The following is a 17,940-nucleotide window of genomic DNA, read 5'->3' on the forward strand; positions in this document are numbered from 1 at the left end:
ACTTTTTTTTTTGATGCAGTGTCTCCCTCCTGGCTGCACAATCATTGGCCACAGTAGCTATGGCCTTACAGGTATCCCATCTTGGTTGCCTGTAGCTTCACCTGTACTGGATCTGCAGCTGTATTTATTACAGGCCACCCACCACAACATAAAAAAAGAATTCTAGATGCAACATGTAGACATTAAGGTATATTGGAGCTCAGAAGGCTCACATATATATGAGCTGTAAATCTGCTGCACTCTTGCATGATTTTCAATAAGGAATATTCATTTCCATTTGTTGTTGATAGAGATTAGCACACTTTGCAGTATTGTCACTCCACAAGGCAGGCAGTGGAGTGCATTGTGGGTTCAAAGTATAGACTGGATATAAAAAATGGACAGATCACTCTGACATCATCTATTAGTTAGCAAATGACTTGTTGTAAACATTCAAGCTGAGCGTTTTGGTTGTCAACATTAGTGACATCTTAGTGTTTTGAAACTGGTAATGTCAAGTCAGCATTAGTATTATGGCCACAACCATGCTAATCAGCTAATGCTAGCTTTGTTAGCAAGCCATATCAATAAACATAACTACCGCGATGCACAGACATAGAAAATGCTAATTAACACTAAATAATAGACTAATTCTGAAATTTCACTCATTAAAACTGCAAACTTTGGCTTTGAGTATTTGTCAGGTATTTCCAATAAAAATCTCTATAACAGCACAAACATGGTGGAGAGGTCTATCTCCCTAAATATTGGACTTCGAATAGATGTGCATATTGGGTCTGTTGGTCCATGATCAATTCTGGACATCTATATGGCGTCCAAACTAGGTTCACAATTTGGACGTCCAACCATGGCCTATCTTGGACGTGAATAAGACGTTCAGCATTTGAACTTTACAACTGGGCAATTCTTTTGGAGGTCATGGGGATGTCTATGGCAGGTGCAAGAAATTTACATTGTTAGTAAATGTTATATTTTTTTATTTACAAATATCAGTATTGTGTTATCAACATGATATGCATGAATACAAATTATTTATAAACAAACACAATCTATTAATCTATTATGTGTTAGTCTATTGATTTATTCAGTACCTTTTTTTGTTATTTTACATATTCCTGTTTTTTTAACTGGTTTATCTGCTTCAATTAAACAATTTAATTGTTTGTAACCAGGTTAAATCTGTCATATCTGTGATTCCTGAGATTAGGGACAAAACAGGTTTTAATTTTCTAAAATATAATTTTTGATTTTTCAAAAACATATTTACATATAATTGTTACACAAAGTTTTGGCTGTCTCACCATGTTTTGGTACAATCTCCCAGGTGTAACATTTTTTAATAATTTATGTTTTTGCTGGAGAAGTGCAAGGTTTTTGTCAACACCGTCAGACACAAAGAAATGCAAAAATATATATTTTAAATTAAGTTGTTTCAGCTATTTTGACTATTAGCAGCTTCTCTGTTCTATTGTTTATGCACATATGTTTTCAAAGTAATTATACCACATTTAAAAGTAAGATTGTTTTGGCTTTTTATTATTAGAGTTACAGTCATACATATTTTCAGAAGCTTGTATTTAATCTGTATAAGAAACAATCATATTAAGCAACATGCAAATTACACATTTATTGAGAAAATTACATATTTTTATTGGAAGATCATGAGGGAGGAAACTATATGGTTCTCCAAAAGAGAAAAATAAACAAAAACTCCATATTATGGAGTTGACAAGGTGCTGACGGTGGTGACACAAATCTGACGGTGGTGACACACTAGTAGAAAACAAGATATTATTTCTTTCAAAATGACAATTAAACCTTAACAACCTTTGTAATATCACAAGACACATCATAACAATTCTGTTTTTGCACATGTCAAGTTCTACATCTTAATAGTTCACCAGCTACCTACTACTCCTTGATTCCTAAAGTTCTCTGTGGTTGTGTGTTTAGACCTTGCTGGACTTTCTCTCCTTTAGACTCTCTGTGCTTGTTTCCAAAACCTTCTCTTCTGACTTTTTTCTCTTCCTTTCAGATCACTGGTGTTCTTTATTTTTCCCTCTTTCACTCTATTTCTCCATCTTTCCCTTTCCTTTATGAAAAACTCTTTCTTCAACTCAGGCTGGCTGTTATTTTTTTCTCTCTTTCTTTTTTGATCATCCCTGTTCCTTCTCTTTCGTTCCTCTGCTGACAGGTTCCCCTTTGCTATTCTAGCCTGAAATGTACCATTTTTTTAATTACTATAATTCTTCTGAACCTTGTGCTTTTTCACAGATTAAGGATGAATATTCACAACACAATTATGCATTAAGCAATAGAAATGCTATCCAGCCATTAAGTTTGATGTCATTAGCCATTTCCAGGTCCAAACTCTGCTGCAGATCCCAAAGCAAAGGAACTCTGCGGCATCACTGAGAGTCACAAACTGTCTAAATTCTTTCATCTTTAATAAAATGATCAGTGTGGCTGCACTAGCAGGTGTAACATCCAGGCATCCATGAAAACAGAATATATGAAATTTAAAGTTAAAGTTAGATTGCTTGTTTCCACCTGAACATGATATACCAGCTCTGCTACCACTTCCAACATAAATGGAGACAGAAAACTAAACAGCAGTGACTATTGTCAGGTTACTGAAGTTGGGCTAGCTGGTATATAGTGATGTGCTACGTGATCGCTAGCGACACAGCTGTGTTAGCATAACATAAACACAGTGAAGCTGGAGGATGAATGCTAACTTTTTTCCACTTGATAAAAGTTAACGTGAGGGTTTCCGATGGTTAGGCTGACAGTGATCACTGGCTGTTTTTAGGGGCTTGTTCAGATGTAATAGAACAAGATAAAAAGCATTAAAACATTTTAACAGCACAACAGGCTTAACAAACACAGAGTAGTTTGGGCCTGGAAGCAGGATTCATACATCATCACTTAAAGAATAGCTCTCGGGGGACAGCTAGCTCAGTAGATGCCACATGATCGAAAGGTTGGGCGTTCAAATCCAACAAACAGAGGCTATCCTGGATTGGTAGCTGCCCACTGCATCACTGAGTGAATGGGTTAAATGCAGAGGACTAAGCATTTTCCTACAGGATTAATAATGTATACATACACAATGAGATTCAAGATAAGGCAAATTTGATAATATTTGACACATCCGTGAAGCAGAAATATCAGTAAAATACACAAGAAGTAATATGACTGAAATATTAGTAAAAAATAACTTAATATAAATGGTGAATAGCACACTTTTGTGACATTTGTCAACATCATTAGAAAAAGGGTCAACACCGTCAGACAAAAATCCTGATGGTGTTGACATCTGATGGTGTTGACAAAATACCCTACTTTCTCTAAAGATTAGATCAGCAGACATCTCCAAGATGTCTGCTGATCTCTGTACAGAAAACATGCCCTCCACCCTCTGGAAACATTAGACTGCAGATACTATAGAAGCAGTATAAAAATGATGTCTAAGTTGTTTGATATTAATAAGACATCCACAATGGCCACGTTTGGATTATAGGTAGCCTGTAACACAGAGGTCAGACAGACGGCAACATAACATTCATAAACAATTCCTTCAGTGGACCAAAATTGTACATCCAAAAACAATTTATAAAAGATGTCACTCCAAGTCACTTTGCGCAGTGGGCATAGACTGCTTTGACTACCTAACTTGAAGTGCTACGAGTATATACCAGAGTCTATGAGGATTGACTTCCTGTTGGAGCCAGCCAAGTAGCTAGTAGAAGAACTAGAGTTTCGTGTTTCGTGTCAGCTCCAAAGTTTGTTGCTTACAGTAGGTAAAGCATATGCTGCTTTACTGTCCTGCTGGACACTAATGTTATCCATAATTTACAAAATGTACTTACTATTGTGTTCAGCGTGGCTTGAAAAAGTGACTAGGCCTGAAATCTAACCAGAAGAGTATTTACAGAGGTAGGACAGCAAAGAAGTTGAGGATCAGTTTCCCATAGAACCACAGGTCTTTGTCAACTACCGTTAACCAGTGATGGGAATAACGGCGTTACAAGTAACGGCTTTACTAACGGCAAGTAATCTAACTAATTACTCTTTCTATCATTACAACGCCGTTACCATTACTAACAAGAAAATGTAGTGCGGTTGCGTTAATATTTTTCAACAAACAGACGGTTGAAGCTGTGTTCAGCTTACCACATCTTATATCAGTTGCACGGAAGTAGCTGTCTACATAAGTAATCTGGGCACTACAGCTTTAAGCAGCTGCGCACGCTCCAGCGGACGGGAATCACTTTCTGGCAGACGATCACTTTTTGGCACACAGAAATAGTCACTCTAATATCCATTTTATACACCACTAGTTAATTTCATTGTGATGTACAGGCCACTTTACACTTTCTCTATCTGCAGCACATGTACAGTGGGCTCAGACTGAACACAAATTCAGAGTATCACATGCTTGGATTCCAGGATGGTGGGTTGTAACTTCCTCCAAGAGCTGCCACAGCAGAGCCATCCGAGCAGCATCAGTGTCTGAGCACAGTGATGAGGCCATCCATCGCGCTGTTACAGACTGTTTGGCTCCTAATATTCAGTTAGATAGACAGACAGTGTATTCTTCTTTTGGATGTCAAGTTGTAGCCCAGCGTGGTTTTAGAATTTGTGTTTTCTCTTCATTGAGCCGTTTTATTCAGCGTCATGTCATTTCCCAAAAAGAATGATAAAGCACTCTTTTAGAAGGTGGAAAACCATGTACCTGCCGATGTGGTACTTTAAAAAAGACATCATTTTGGCATTGAAGATCATCATAATTTGATCTCATTGCTTTGCTGTATTAGAATTTGTGTTGTAGATTGACATAGGCAAGTGCTAAATATCACATAAAGCAACACGTCATATTAGCAATATGTCACCATAAACCTCATGCAGACACTGATTCCTGCTAACTATTGTTTTGTCATATACAAATAAAGTAGTTGGAATTTCATTCACCAAAAACTGAAACACTGACAGGCTGTTACAACAAATAATAATACATGAAGCAATTCTTCAGATAACTGCATCCAAAATGATTCAAAAGGCACCAACAAGAGGCACACAGTCAAAAAGTCAAGGTTCACTTCAATTAGCAGGGGTGACACATAAGCAAACAGCTGCAGCCAGATGTTTCAGAACCCACCACAGATTCAAAGTAACCATGTTTCTAATAATCCATAATTCTTCAAGTCTTAATACGATTAATACAAGTTGTTTTAAGTCTAAAAAAATGGAAGAGAAAAACAAGCTATAACAAATTTTAGTATCAGGCTGTTTGTTTTCTGCTTTAAAGTTTTCCAATCCCCATGAACTTAAAATTTGGCAGTCTATGGGGGTTGACTGCCTTTTTCAGTTAGACTCAAGAGGACACTTTAGGAACTGCACTGGCTTCAGTTTTTAGCCCTGGAGGCTGATTTTTGGATGTTCAATCCCTCTACCCCATGTTTTTCCCTTTGCTGGCCTTCATCTTTTTCCTATTATAGTTCCTACAGCCACAAGAATCTGCTGTTGCACAAAAGTAAATAGAAAAAAAAAGATCTTTTGAGGCTGTTTTCTGAATGACAGCTACTGCTCTACATAAATGATCAATGTAATGCTAAAAGAAAATAAATGGTAGTACTGAAGAGCCACTAAATTAGAATGAGTCATTTCACTGTCATTTGCCACTTCAGAGTGAGGTAGTTTATTACATTCTTTATTACATACATTTTTTTTCAGTGCCATTTCCTACCTTGCCATCGTGCTGTGCCACTTAATATAAACATGTGAACGTGTTAACGTGGGGTACAGCTTCAGTAAAACAGTAATTTAATGTTTTTGTACATTCCTATAGCTGCAAGTTTATACCTTATATGGACAAAAGTACTGGGGCACCTACACATTACACCTCAAGGAGATCCTCAGCCATTAAAGTCCCATGCTGTGAAGCTTCTGGCACACAGTTTTTGTGCTGCTGTTAATGACAGAAGAGGTTTGGAACTGTTAATAACTGAACTGAGCTCTGGCAACTTTTATACACTACCAATCTCAGCACTCTGCCACCCTACTGTTTGGTGTGTTGGAGTGTTGTGCTGTGATGGAGATACCACACTTCCTGGGGAGCTGAACAAGTTCTACACACGGTTTGATGCACTGAACAACACGCAGGTGAAGAAAGCCATGCCCCCCACCACTGACCAGACCATCTCTCTGCCTGCAGCCGACGTGAGGAGAATTTTCACCAAGGTCAACCCACGGAAAGCTGCTGGACCAGACAACATCCCAGGTCGTGTGCTGCGAGACTATGCTGATCAGCTGGCTGATGTCTTCACAGACATCTTCAAGTCTTCACTGAGCCAGATGATCGTCCCAGCGTGCTTCAAGTTCACCACCATCATCATGGTGCCAAAGAAATCCTCAGTACCCCAAAAACTGTTTGACAAACTCAGCAAGTTGGGACTCAGCACCTCTGTTTGAAACTGGATACTAGATTTCCTGTCAGAGAGGCCTCGGTCCGTCCGAATCTGCGACAACATCACCAGCACCATCAGGCTTAGCACAGGAGCTCCTCAGGGCTGTGTTCTCAGCCCACTTTTATTCACCCTCCTGACACACGACTGCACCACACTACACAGCTCTAACCACATCATCAAGTTCGCTGAAAACACAACTGTGGTTGGACTCATCAGCAGCAACGACAAGTCACCATACAGAGATGAGATTCAACAGCTGGCGTCCAGGTGCTGCAAGAACAACGTGTCACTGAATGTGGAGAAAAACCAAGGAGATGATCGTTGACTCGGTCCACCCACACTCAGCATGCGCGGTTCCATGGTAGAGACCATTAACAGCATCAAGTTCCTGAGAGTTCACATCTCAGACGACCTCACCTGGACCACCAACACCTCCACCATCATCAAAAAGGCCCAGCAGCGCCTCCACTTCCTGAGACGCCTGAAACGGGCTAACCTCTCTCCTCCCATTCTCACCACATTCTACAGGGGCACCATAGAGAGCGTTCTGACCAGCTGCATCTCCGTGTGGTTCGGCAACTGCAATTTTGGCGATCTCAGCAAACTACAACGAATTGTTAAAGTAGCTGCCAAGATCATCGGAAATCTCTCCGTTTGCTAAAGGACATCTACCACAACCGCTGATATAATAATAAGGCCTCTGGCATCATGCTTGACCCCTCACACCCCTCACATGGACTCTTTTCTCTCCTTCCATCCAGCAGACGCTATCGCAGCATTGGGGCCCGATCCTCCAGACTGTGGAATATGTTTTTCCCACAAGCCATCAGACTCCTGAACTCACTACCAGACCTCCCCCCCACCACACACACCCACACAAACTGTTAACCAACTCTTTTGCACTTTACATACCACTGCCTCTGTAAGACATGCTGCTCTATGGACAATTTTGTTTTACTCCATTTTATAAGCTGCTACACTGGTCACTTTAAACCACTCCAAACTGTAAATTGTAAATTCTAATTGTAACTTCTCTTGATCCCCTAAGACTTAAGTGTATATTTATTTTCCTCTCTTTTTATATCTATTTATTAGCTTTTTTTTAAACTGATGTAACCGGAGACTTGTCGCCTCATCTCTCTGTATGCTGCAATGGATATAGCAGAGATGACATTAAAGTTTAGTTTGACTTTGACTTTGACTTTGGTGGAATTACCGTGGCTCCTAAACATTTCTACTTTGCCTTAACATCACTAACAACCACTGAATGTGGAATATCTTGGAGGGAAGAAATTTTACGAACTGAGATGGGTTGCAAAGCAGTTTGCAGAACAACAACTACACAACAACTTTGAGCAAGTTAAAACAGCTCAAATAGATAGTGTGCTCTATATGGCCAATTGGATCTGCAGAATGTTGGCTTACTCTACTATGTGGGCTGGGCACTGAGATAAGATAATCTGCTGGGATTGTGGTTGAACTTGACTTCATGCCCTCCTGAACTGTGCTGAATTTTTTCACTTTGTGCTAACACTAGAAAGTACACAGCATTTGAAAGATTTCAGCTTTCTTCAGTATCATAAAATACTTTCTTTAGAGAGCGTCTTCAACTATTTGACTTTTGATAGGAACAACAAAACAAAACCAAATTCAGTGTCAATTATCAAATTTTCTCATCTTGAAAATTCACCATACCATCGTCCAGCCTTGTCTTCAGTCTTGTTTTTAGGTGAAAAGAATATGTAAATTACATACAAGTTTCCAAGTTTTCTTATAATTTCTTATAATATAATGAATTTAATGTAATATATTTTCAGTCTTACTCCCATCACTCTCTCGAACTAAAATATCGAACTACAATATTACCGTCTTGAAGGTTTATGTGACCTCCAGCTCTCCCTGCACTGTGTCAGTCACTCTGCACTCTCCGTGTTCCTGAATCCTCCCCCTTGCTGTTTGCCAGTGTGACGAGCTGTCTGGGCTAATTAATTTTTCGGACTTCTAATGCCTTATCCTACTCTTTGATGTTACAACCAGGGTTATTTCTGTACATACTTGTATACAGAAATAACCTATGAAAAAAACTTTTTGCCAAGTTTTATTCCCAGGAGAAAAAGCTTAAAATAGATGTTGCTATTTTAATCTGTCTGCTATATTTGAATTTTCTAAATAAAAACACAAAATATTATGAAAAAAATGTAGAAATGTAGCCACTGAAACAACAGGAGAAATGTTCATGATACTTAAGTTGTCTATAATAATGTCAGTAGAATTACACTCTCAGTACTTATTCTAATATTTAAAAAAATGATTTTCCCATGTAGTTAAACATAAACTGCTTGATTAGAAACTTGTACTAATTTAAAATGTTAAAATTCTATTTTGTTGACAGGACAGATTAAGATGTTGGGAAGGCTAGAAGGAACTAGGGATGGGAATTGAGAACGGGTTTTTGGAGAGAACCGAATCCTGGTAGTTCAGTTTGAATTGTTAATCTGCTTCAGAACAGCCGCACTAGATGCCATCTTTCATGTTTGCTGTGCTTGTGGGCATCATTCTTCTTTTTTAGCCTAAACTAGAACACCTGTCAGCATATTGTAGCCTTGGCATATATGCTTCCTATGTGCCTGTGGTAAAGAAAAAAAAAGTTTGACAAGTATTGTAAGTATTAGTTCCAGTGACATCCCTTGAAATACATACTTTTCTATTTAACCCCTAACCTTAAGCAATACACCATTACCCAAATACTTGGGTGTACCTAAAACTAAATTTTGTCCAAGGTCATACAGATATTAACTGCTGCTCTCCAGCTCATTAGTAATTATAGGTTAACACTTGTTTATTGGATAAGAAGCATGGAGCAGTAATGACAGTAACAGATTTCACAACTCTTAGAGAAATTATCTTTTGCTCAAGGGTTTACATGGTTAATGTTTTTGAATTATGCACACAATAAAATCACTGCCTCAATAAATCAGTATTTTGTACTTGAAAAATGACCTTGGTATTTAATTATAAAACTGTCAATTCCCATACAATATTTCCCCAAATTCATTATCAAAATAAATAAATAATAGATAAGAAATAATAATAATGGCCTTTTCAATAATGGGCCATTATTGAAAAGGCCCATTATCTTTAATGGGCCTTTTCAATAATGCAATCTGTTGTTATAACAGCTTATGTATAAAATGAAGAATACATTTTATAAAATGAATATTAGCTTGTAATGTTTGAGCAAATACTGACTTCTTCCTAGCAGCACGGCGGTTAGCACTGTTGCCGCACAGCAAGAAGGTCCTGAGTTCAATTCCACCATCAGGCCGGGGTCTTTCTGTGTGGAGTTTGCATGTTCTCCGGCTTCCTCCCACTGTCCAAAGACATGCAACTTGTGGGGATAGGTTAATTGGATAACTAGGTGTGAATGGTTGTCTGTCCCTGTGTGTTGGCCCTGCGACAGACTGGCGACCTGTCCAGGGTGTACCCCGCCTCTCGCCCTATGACAGCTGGGATAGGCTCCAGCGCCCCCCGCGACCCTGAAAAGGATAAGCGGAAGTGAATGAATGAATGGATGGACCTTTTTAAAATTATGTGAAAAATAACTAACTTATGAAATCCTTATGATTTTTCATTATATCATAGGAACATGTAAAAAATAGTATAAATAAAGGTTCAAGGTTCAAGGTTCTTTATTTGTCACATGCATAGTTATACAAGTATAACACACAGTGAAATGTAGCCTGACACGCTCCTCGACATGTGCAAAAATTGGGGGGGGGGGGGGGGGGGGGGGTGTAGAGGAAGAACACTATATATATATATACATACATATAGTATATACACTGGGTGAATGTGCAGTAGTAGCAGCAAGCAGGTGAATTCTGTACATTAATATGAATAGACATCTGACTATTTTACAGGATAGACAATATAAACATATTTAAAATTAAAGGAATTGAAATGTACATTGTGCCTTGGTTTAGAGTGTCTGGAAGAGAGTCCTGTCTCAGTCAATTATAGATGATGTGAGAGGGCGGGTGTGTGTGTTTAGGGCACGGATGGCTTGGGGATAGAGGCTCCTCTTGAGTCTCTCTGTCCTTGCCCGGAAGATGCGGAACCTTCTACCAGATTGCAGAAGTTGGAACAGTTTGTTGCCTGGATGGGACGGGTCCTTCAGTATCTGCGCTGCTCTAGTCCGGCATCTCCTGGTGTAGGTGTCCTGAAGCGGGGGGAGAGCAATCCTGAACCTTGAACCTTGAACCTTGAACCTTGAATGTATAAACCACTGCATTACATATACATATATCAGTATAGGGTTTCCTAGAAAACTGATACTAAGCTATTAATTAAGATTAAAATAATAATAATGGATTGCATTTATATAGCACTTTTCGGGGCCCTCAAAGCGCTTTACAATTCTACTATTCATTCACTCTCACATTCACACACTGGTGGAGGCAAGCTACAGTAGTAGCCACAGCTGCCCTGGGACAGACTGACAGAAGCGAGGCTGCCATATTGCGCCATCGGCCCCTCTGGCCATCACCAGTAGGCGGTAGGTCAAGTGTCTTGCTCAAGGACACAACGACTAAGACTGTCCGAGCCAGGGCTCGAACTGGCAACCTTCCGGTTACGAGACGAACACCCAACTCTTGAGCCATGAATAAATAATATTGATTTAGGCACTCATTTCAAAGAATATAATAATAGACAGGTCTGTTTTTGCCTCCTTGAGCTTATACACAACTTAACACAGCACTACTGTGGACAGACGGAAACACAGCTCCTCCTCTCACTGAAGTAGTTAATGTTCATAATGATTATTATGATGACGGTATCATATGAAGGTCAGTAGAGCTCCCATTTAAACCACAGTTATTATAATTTTTTTATTTTCTAATTAGCTTTTAATTTGTCTTGACATTCTGTTTTTATGTCACTTTAGTTTCCACAGTAGATTTTTTTTATTTCAGATTATTATTTTTTATCATTTGAAAATGTTTAGTTTTAATTTAGTTTAAGTTTTTTTCAGTGTACGTTTTATTCATTTCTTTTTTAGTGACAGGCAAGATTTATGAAAATTAGTGCATGTGTTACAATAAAAACACAACTTTTTGGAAACAGTGGACTCGCAGTCTTATAAGCATTCAGACTCAAAAAAGTCTATCAGTGACTCACTAATAGAGAAGTTGTAATGTTTATTTATTTTTACATAGCTAACAGATACCAAAACTAGGGATACTTCCTCTACATTTGTATTTCATTTTGGTTAGTTTTAGAAGTGGACAAAATTGTTTCAGTTAGTTTCAAAAATATTGTAGAAGTATAGTTTTTATTTTAATTTGACTTAACCTCTAGTTCTAGTTTTGTTTTAGAAACTATACTAACCTAAGTTTGAGCAACATTTAAGTAATAAAAATATAATTAATGTTAACCTTTCAGCTTAGACATTTACCATTTAACTGTTAGTTTTCGTGATAGCCACATTACATTGGGTGACATTAACGTAGGAGCTAGCACATTACAGGCTGGGGATATAATATTAAGCTCAGTATTGTATAGTGATGAAATCTGAAAAGTCTTGTACATAATTATAAGCAGTCTGCTTTCCCTGATAGCCTTTTACCATATCTGCAAACATTCCTGTTTTGCTGTTTTCTACCAGAAAACTCTTGTAATTTATATGACTGTTAAATTTTATTATGAATAACTGTAGCATCCCTGAGTTTTAAGTGTTCATTTGCACCAATGGGAACCCCATTGGTGGTTGTGGGGGTTGAGCTGAATGGGGTTAAAAGTGTTTCAGCAGTCAACTTCTGTACAGAAATGAAGACTTTTGCCATCTTAGCTGTTCTTAGCTAAGAACAGCCATCTTAGCTGTTCTTAGCTAAAATGGCAAAAGTTTCTTTAACTCTTATTGCAAAGACACAGTAAAGAGCAAGAGTTAAAGAAACCCCAAACTAGCAAGATGAGCTTTTCAACAGACAAAAGCAAACCATGACAAGAAATATACCGTAGGACCTCCAAAACACAGGTTTAGGATCCAGGAATATGGTTTGGTTTGTTTATGGAACTACACGTCAGGTTGATTCAGTCTGCAACAACTTGAATGGCGTGGAAGGTTGTGGTGTAGGGTTAAGAAGGTTTTCTGGTTACATCGTAAGTTAGAATTCAGAGTTCCCACAGAAGTCTAAATCCAGTCGTATGTTTCACCTCAGAAGGTCACTATGAGTGAAAACATGTTTGGGTCAGGTTTTACTTTCTACTCCTCAGTAATTTTGACTTGGACATCTTTTTGCACGTCCAATCACTTTAATTTCAATAATGACTACTGTTAGGTTTATATTGTTGGATTGTGATGTATGTTTAGAAATATATACTCATATATGCTTATATGAGTATATATAATCGATTGCATATTGATAGGCTGTCTGATCCTTAGTAGTGTGCCTTCCAGAGGGTTCTGGCATGCACACACACCCTAAGGTCATGAGAGAGGTCGTACCTTCTCTTACTGATTTATGGTATAGGAGGACACCTACTCTGTATCTGTTTAATTATAAGAGCCCTTTGTTTAGGTGGACCGCTAGACTCCTGGCACCAGCTCTGGGGAGTCGTTCACAGGGTCACATCTTGACACACACACAAAAACACACACGCATACCTACACATACACACAGATGGTACTCTTTGTTCACGTGTATGCCTATGTAAGATGTCATATGTTAATGAACCTATGCATATTCATGTAACCACAACAAAGAGCAGTGCTACGGGGGAGCTAACTGAGAGTGACTGGGGTTCGAGCGTCAGGAGCAGCGCTCGTCACAGTTCTCTCCCTCGTGCACGAGATCACACAAAGAGCTCTGCCTGGTGTCCAGTGCTTTTTGCCATTGTAGTAGAATTGTCTCTAATTGTTCCAGCGAGGGGTTTGTGCTAAACAAACCTATCAACTACCTGTCTTAGGTGTAGGATTTGGTTTAGGTTACTATCTTAAAATCCACCCGGTCAGTGCCAAACCAGCTACAATTAGGTTTGCCAACAAATATTCTGCATTTTATTCTGCAATCAAATATTTAAAACATTCGCTCGATCACAAAATTTGTGAGTGGGGTGTGGGGGTTATACCCTTGGCAGAACATAATGCAAAGCTGGATTTTCACAACAAACGTTGTTAGAGACTGTGCTGCTGGGGAGCTAACAGAGTACTAGCCACCTTTACTTTTAATACCAGAATAGGTGTGTGGTGTAGGACAAGGTGTAGCTCTCACTGCACCAGTAAGAGGGAAAAGCGAGAGAGTGGTGAGTGATTACTATATCACCTAACACATAAGCTGTGAGAGACATAAGCTATAAGCTGATGTAAGCAGAACAACTGAAGGTAGATGGTTTTCAGAAATCTCATCTGTCTGAGTCTTTTAGAATACAAGTCTTTAGTTCTATTAACTCCTTTAGGCTGTATTTATCATTTATGTAAAACTATCCCAACGTAACAGGTGGCTAATAACAAACCTGGGCTAGCATAATGGTTGTAGCATATGTTTGAAAATTCAAACCTTCCTGATTCTTACTGTAGGTCTTCTTACCCATTTTTTTTTACCTTTTGCTTATTTAATAATGTGTTGGTTTGAACCTAATGTGGACTTATTGAACATAGTGAAAAATTAGGTATTTTAAAGAAAACTCAAATACTAGTAGGGGTTGGACCAGGAAAGCTCTTTCTCCACCTCTTCCACCATCACCACCTCCATCTCACCTCAGACAGCAGTGAGGTGTCACCTCCCTCTTTCACACATCACTCAGCACATTTATCACACACAGTTCCTTTTTTGTCTCTCTGTGCTCACCTGGCCTCACTCTCATACGCAAGTATATTTTGTCTTATAAGGACTGCCACAAAAAAGAATAGAGAACAAAGCTGATAATTCTGCAGGCACAGAAATTGTTGCCCCGATTATGTCTCATTACTCACTTTCTTTAAAGCTTCAAAGGCACGCATGTTTAAGACTGCACACACTCTGAGCATGTATTGGCTCAGTGCAGATATTTATACATAAGTGTGCTGTGACTGTTGAGATTCATTTGAAATGCTTTAGTGAAACCAAGAAGTGAGTGTGATAGAGTAATTTGAGCTTTGCGAAATTACACAAGTGAAATTGGAGCAAAAGCTTTTTGAGCTCCCTCAGCAATGTAATGTGATTACATTACATAAACATGTTCGTACACTGTCACGAAATGACAAATCTGAAGCACCGAGTTGGGATTGTTTTCGAAGAATGATAAAGCTCAAAAATAACATGCAGATCTCGCTCTTATAAATGGATCGATTTGAAGCAGACAGTAATAAAAGTCTCAGACTCTGACAGAAAACCTGACTTTTGAGTTATGGATGAGCTCAATCATGTGACTTCAAAATGCAGTGTCCACCACCAGTTTATTCTGCTGTTCACATAATCCCAGAGTGGAATAACTCCTTTCTCCTCACACTGAAGTAAATTGTTTACTGAAAATGAAGCAAACAATTGCAGGGATTTATTTATCTAGAAGCCTCAGATTTTTATCAAGCTCCCTGCTGTGAAACAGTACATTGCGACTATTTGATTGTGCTGGATTATTGTGTTTGTGACAAGATAAAGCACATCTACAATAAGCTGCAAATTAAAACTGAAACTGTTCTGGTTGCGGAAACCAGGCAGGAGTTTCACAGTTTCACTGGTGCGTGTCTTGATTTAGTGATTAAATAGACCAATACAATATTTGCGCTGCAGCTTTAAATAATTGTATAATTACTTTTGAGGCATAAGCTTATAGCTATAATGTGTGCATTATTAGTTTAATGACTTTACCATACAGTCACAATAAATACACATATTTGGACACATTACCTAAAAATCTAAACCAGGCAAGGGAAATAAATGATGAACAACAAAAACTATACTATTTTTTTATGTCTTTCATATATACTTTCAATGCAGGATCCTCATATAAAAAAGAAAGCCCACCCTCTTTTATGTATCAGGGTAAAATGAGAAATTATCTGGTTCTAAAACAATTTAAAGAGAACATCAGCTGAAGAATAACATGAAATATTTTACTATGTAATTGTTGTGCTGTTTTTCAAAAACTAAACCAAAATCCAGAAACAGGGTGGGCAGTATAGTCTCAAAATTGGAGGAAGATATTTCAAGAAAATCTGCAATAACAATATTTCTGATGATATAGAGAAAAAAATTGTGAACATTTCATGGACTCGAGTTTATAGCCTTTATAAGTGCAAGTAAATGAAGACTATTTTCGATCCATCTTTCCCAAACATCTACTGTCACTGAGGACAGATTTCCTCATTTGAATTTGAATTTCCATTGAAATAAGGTCCCATTGTAGTGCAATATTAGTCGCAATATTAGTTTTAAATAAAAAATGTAGATGGATAACATGAGTGTGTGTAAAACTTTGGTTTAATTATAACTAAAGTAAATACTGTATCTAGTAACTCTGAGCCGACAATATTATGACAGAATACAACTGAAAAATATTTTCTATTTTCTGCTTTTCCACCATTTAACTGCATTATTATTGTCCATCCAGCATTTTTTCTTCGTGTCATCTAGAGTGTCAGTAGCACGTGTAACCAGTGAGGCTGCTAGTTTTTTGTCTTTCACAGCCTGGTTCTATGCAGCAGTATGTTTTTGCCTCAAGTAATGAAACATGTTAGCTAAGTTGTGCTGCCGTGCTCTGTTTAAAGAAAGGACCTTTCAGACCCTTCCAAACAGACTCTACTTGTTCAGTCTTTTTCTAACTGTTCTTTAATCTCCTAGGACCTGGCGTCCACATATGTGGATATCACATTTTGGGTTGTCTAGACCAAAATAGTCAATTTTGCTCTACAAGCCCATATGGAAAAGAAATAGTAAAAACTTATAAAAGACTTGCATAAGATGTGGCCTACTTCATATAGTGAATCATACAAGGCTTTTATGATTTACTCATGAAAGTGGCCAATTTCTCATTACTTTCATATATTGTTTTAGTAAGTATCCAAAACATACAAGTTTCATTTATATAATTTTTCAAGGGATCTTATATCTGTTTTCACTTTTGTATGCTTTTCATACAGGTTTCACACAAGACAGATACAAACTTTATAAGTTTTATATATATCTTTTCCATATGGGAGGACCTGATATCCATTTACGAGGATGTTATACTGCCACTGTTCTGTCAAAATTTACAGTGAATGTCCTCTTATGTGGATCTCGTTTTTTCTCAAAAATAAAATCAGGTAAAAAAAATAAAATCACGCAATTCTTTGTTTTTACATTCATCAGGTCCCAATCAGCCCAAATAGCAAAGAGAAATTAAAAATGCATGCCATGAAAGAGTTTGGGTCTTAGGAGGTTAACAGTGAAGTTTAACATCTGAAAAGTAACTTTTGATTCATTTCCTTTATTCTATTTATTTTTGTGCTTTTTCTTTGATCATTGCACAATCTTACCTTGGGGTGAAAATGCCAGAACACCCTCTTCTGGGAAGATTAATAGCTGTGTTAAATGTTTTCCACTTATGAATAATTAAATAATTAAAATAATTAATCTTAATGTTCTATTAATGAATTTTGTTGTCATTGCCTTTTTTTTCAGAATTGCTTTTAATTTCGTTTTTAGTTTGCTTGACATCATCACTGGTGTGATAACTTTGACCTACCTCAGGATGCCTTCAGCAGCCATTCCTGAAAAGAAAAAAAGTTATAATGTACCAGTGGCATTATAACTTTTTTTTGATGTAGTCTGTGGCGCAGTAATGGCTAATATAACAGGAACAGGTTTAAGGTAATTGTGGAAACCCCATTACCCAGTGACACATCTTTTTATTTCTCATTTGGAACAGTTAAATTTTTCTCAACGAGTCACCTTTTACCTGGGTGAAGCCAAGAGATTGATGCATATTTTTCATGCTTCTGTTTGCATCAGACCCTTATAGCATGTAGCATTATTTGGTCATCCCTTGCCTTTGCTGGGCTGCACTGCTGTATCATTTGGCACCTTATACATCAGTAGTTCTGCCAATACTTTCAACTTAATAATGAATGGTTGTGTAACAACAACCAACAGGCTTCTATTATAATCTGACTTCTGTGTGATAGACTAATGCTTACTCACTTTTATTGTTCCAGCAGGCTTATTGAATTCCTCCTGTGCAATTCTTCTTGGACTTATCTCCATGCTCTTGTCACTGTGACGTCTTGTTTGTGCTGTACAATCTGATTAATGAAAAAATTAGTACAGAGCAGCATCAGTCCTGTCCGCAGCTGTGAGGTGGGTTCATATTAAAAAGTAAAGCAAATAGAACAAAAATGAAAGCTGGTATCAAAGAACGTATAGTGAGAAGCAGGACATTTGCTTTGAAGTTACTGGACTCCTGTGCCTTCCATGGTATGCTACTTTAATTGCAGCTAATATCTAATACCTCT

The 17,940-nt window shown here is 37.9% G+C and overlaps 1 protein-coding gene across 1 annotated transcript in view; it reads left to right on the top strand.

Moving 5' to 3' along the window:
* ptchd4 (patched domain containing 4) overlaps positions 1–17,940 on the top strand; it is a 65,752-nt gene that overhangs the window by 1,400 nt on the left and 46,412 nt on the right. The window lies entirely within an intron of this gene.

The sequence above is a fragment of the Mchenga conophoros genome, linkage group LG15 (assembly GCF_057382185.1).
Source record: "Mchenga conophoros isolate Kocher_MC1m ecotype Shallow Benthic linkage group LG15, M_conophoros_male_GT1.1, whole genome shotgun sequence".
Lineage (NCBI taxonomy): Eukaryota > Metazoa > Chordata > Actinopteri > Cichliformes > Cichlidae > Mchenga > Mchenga conophoros.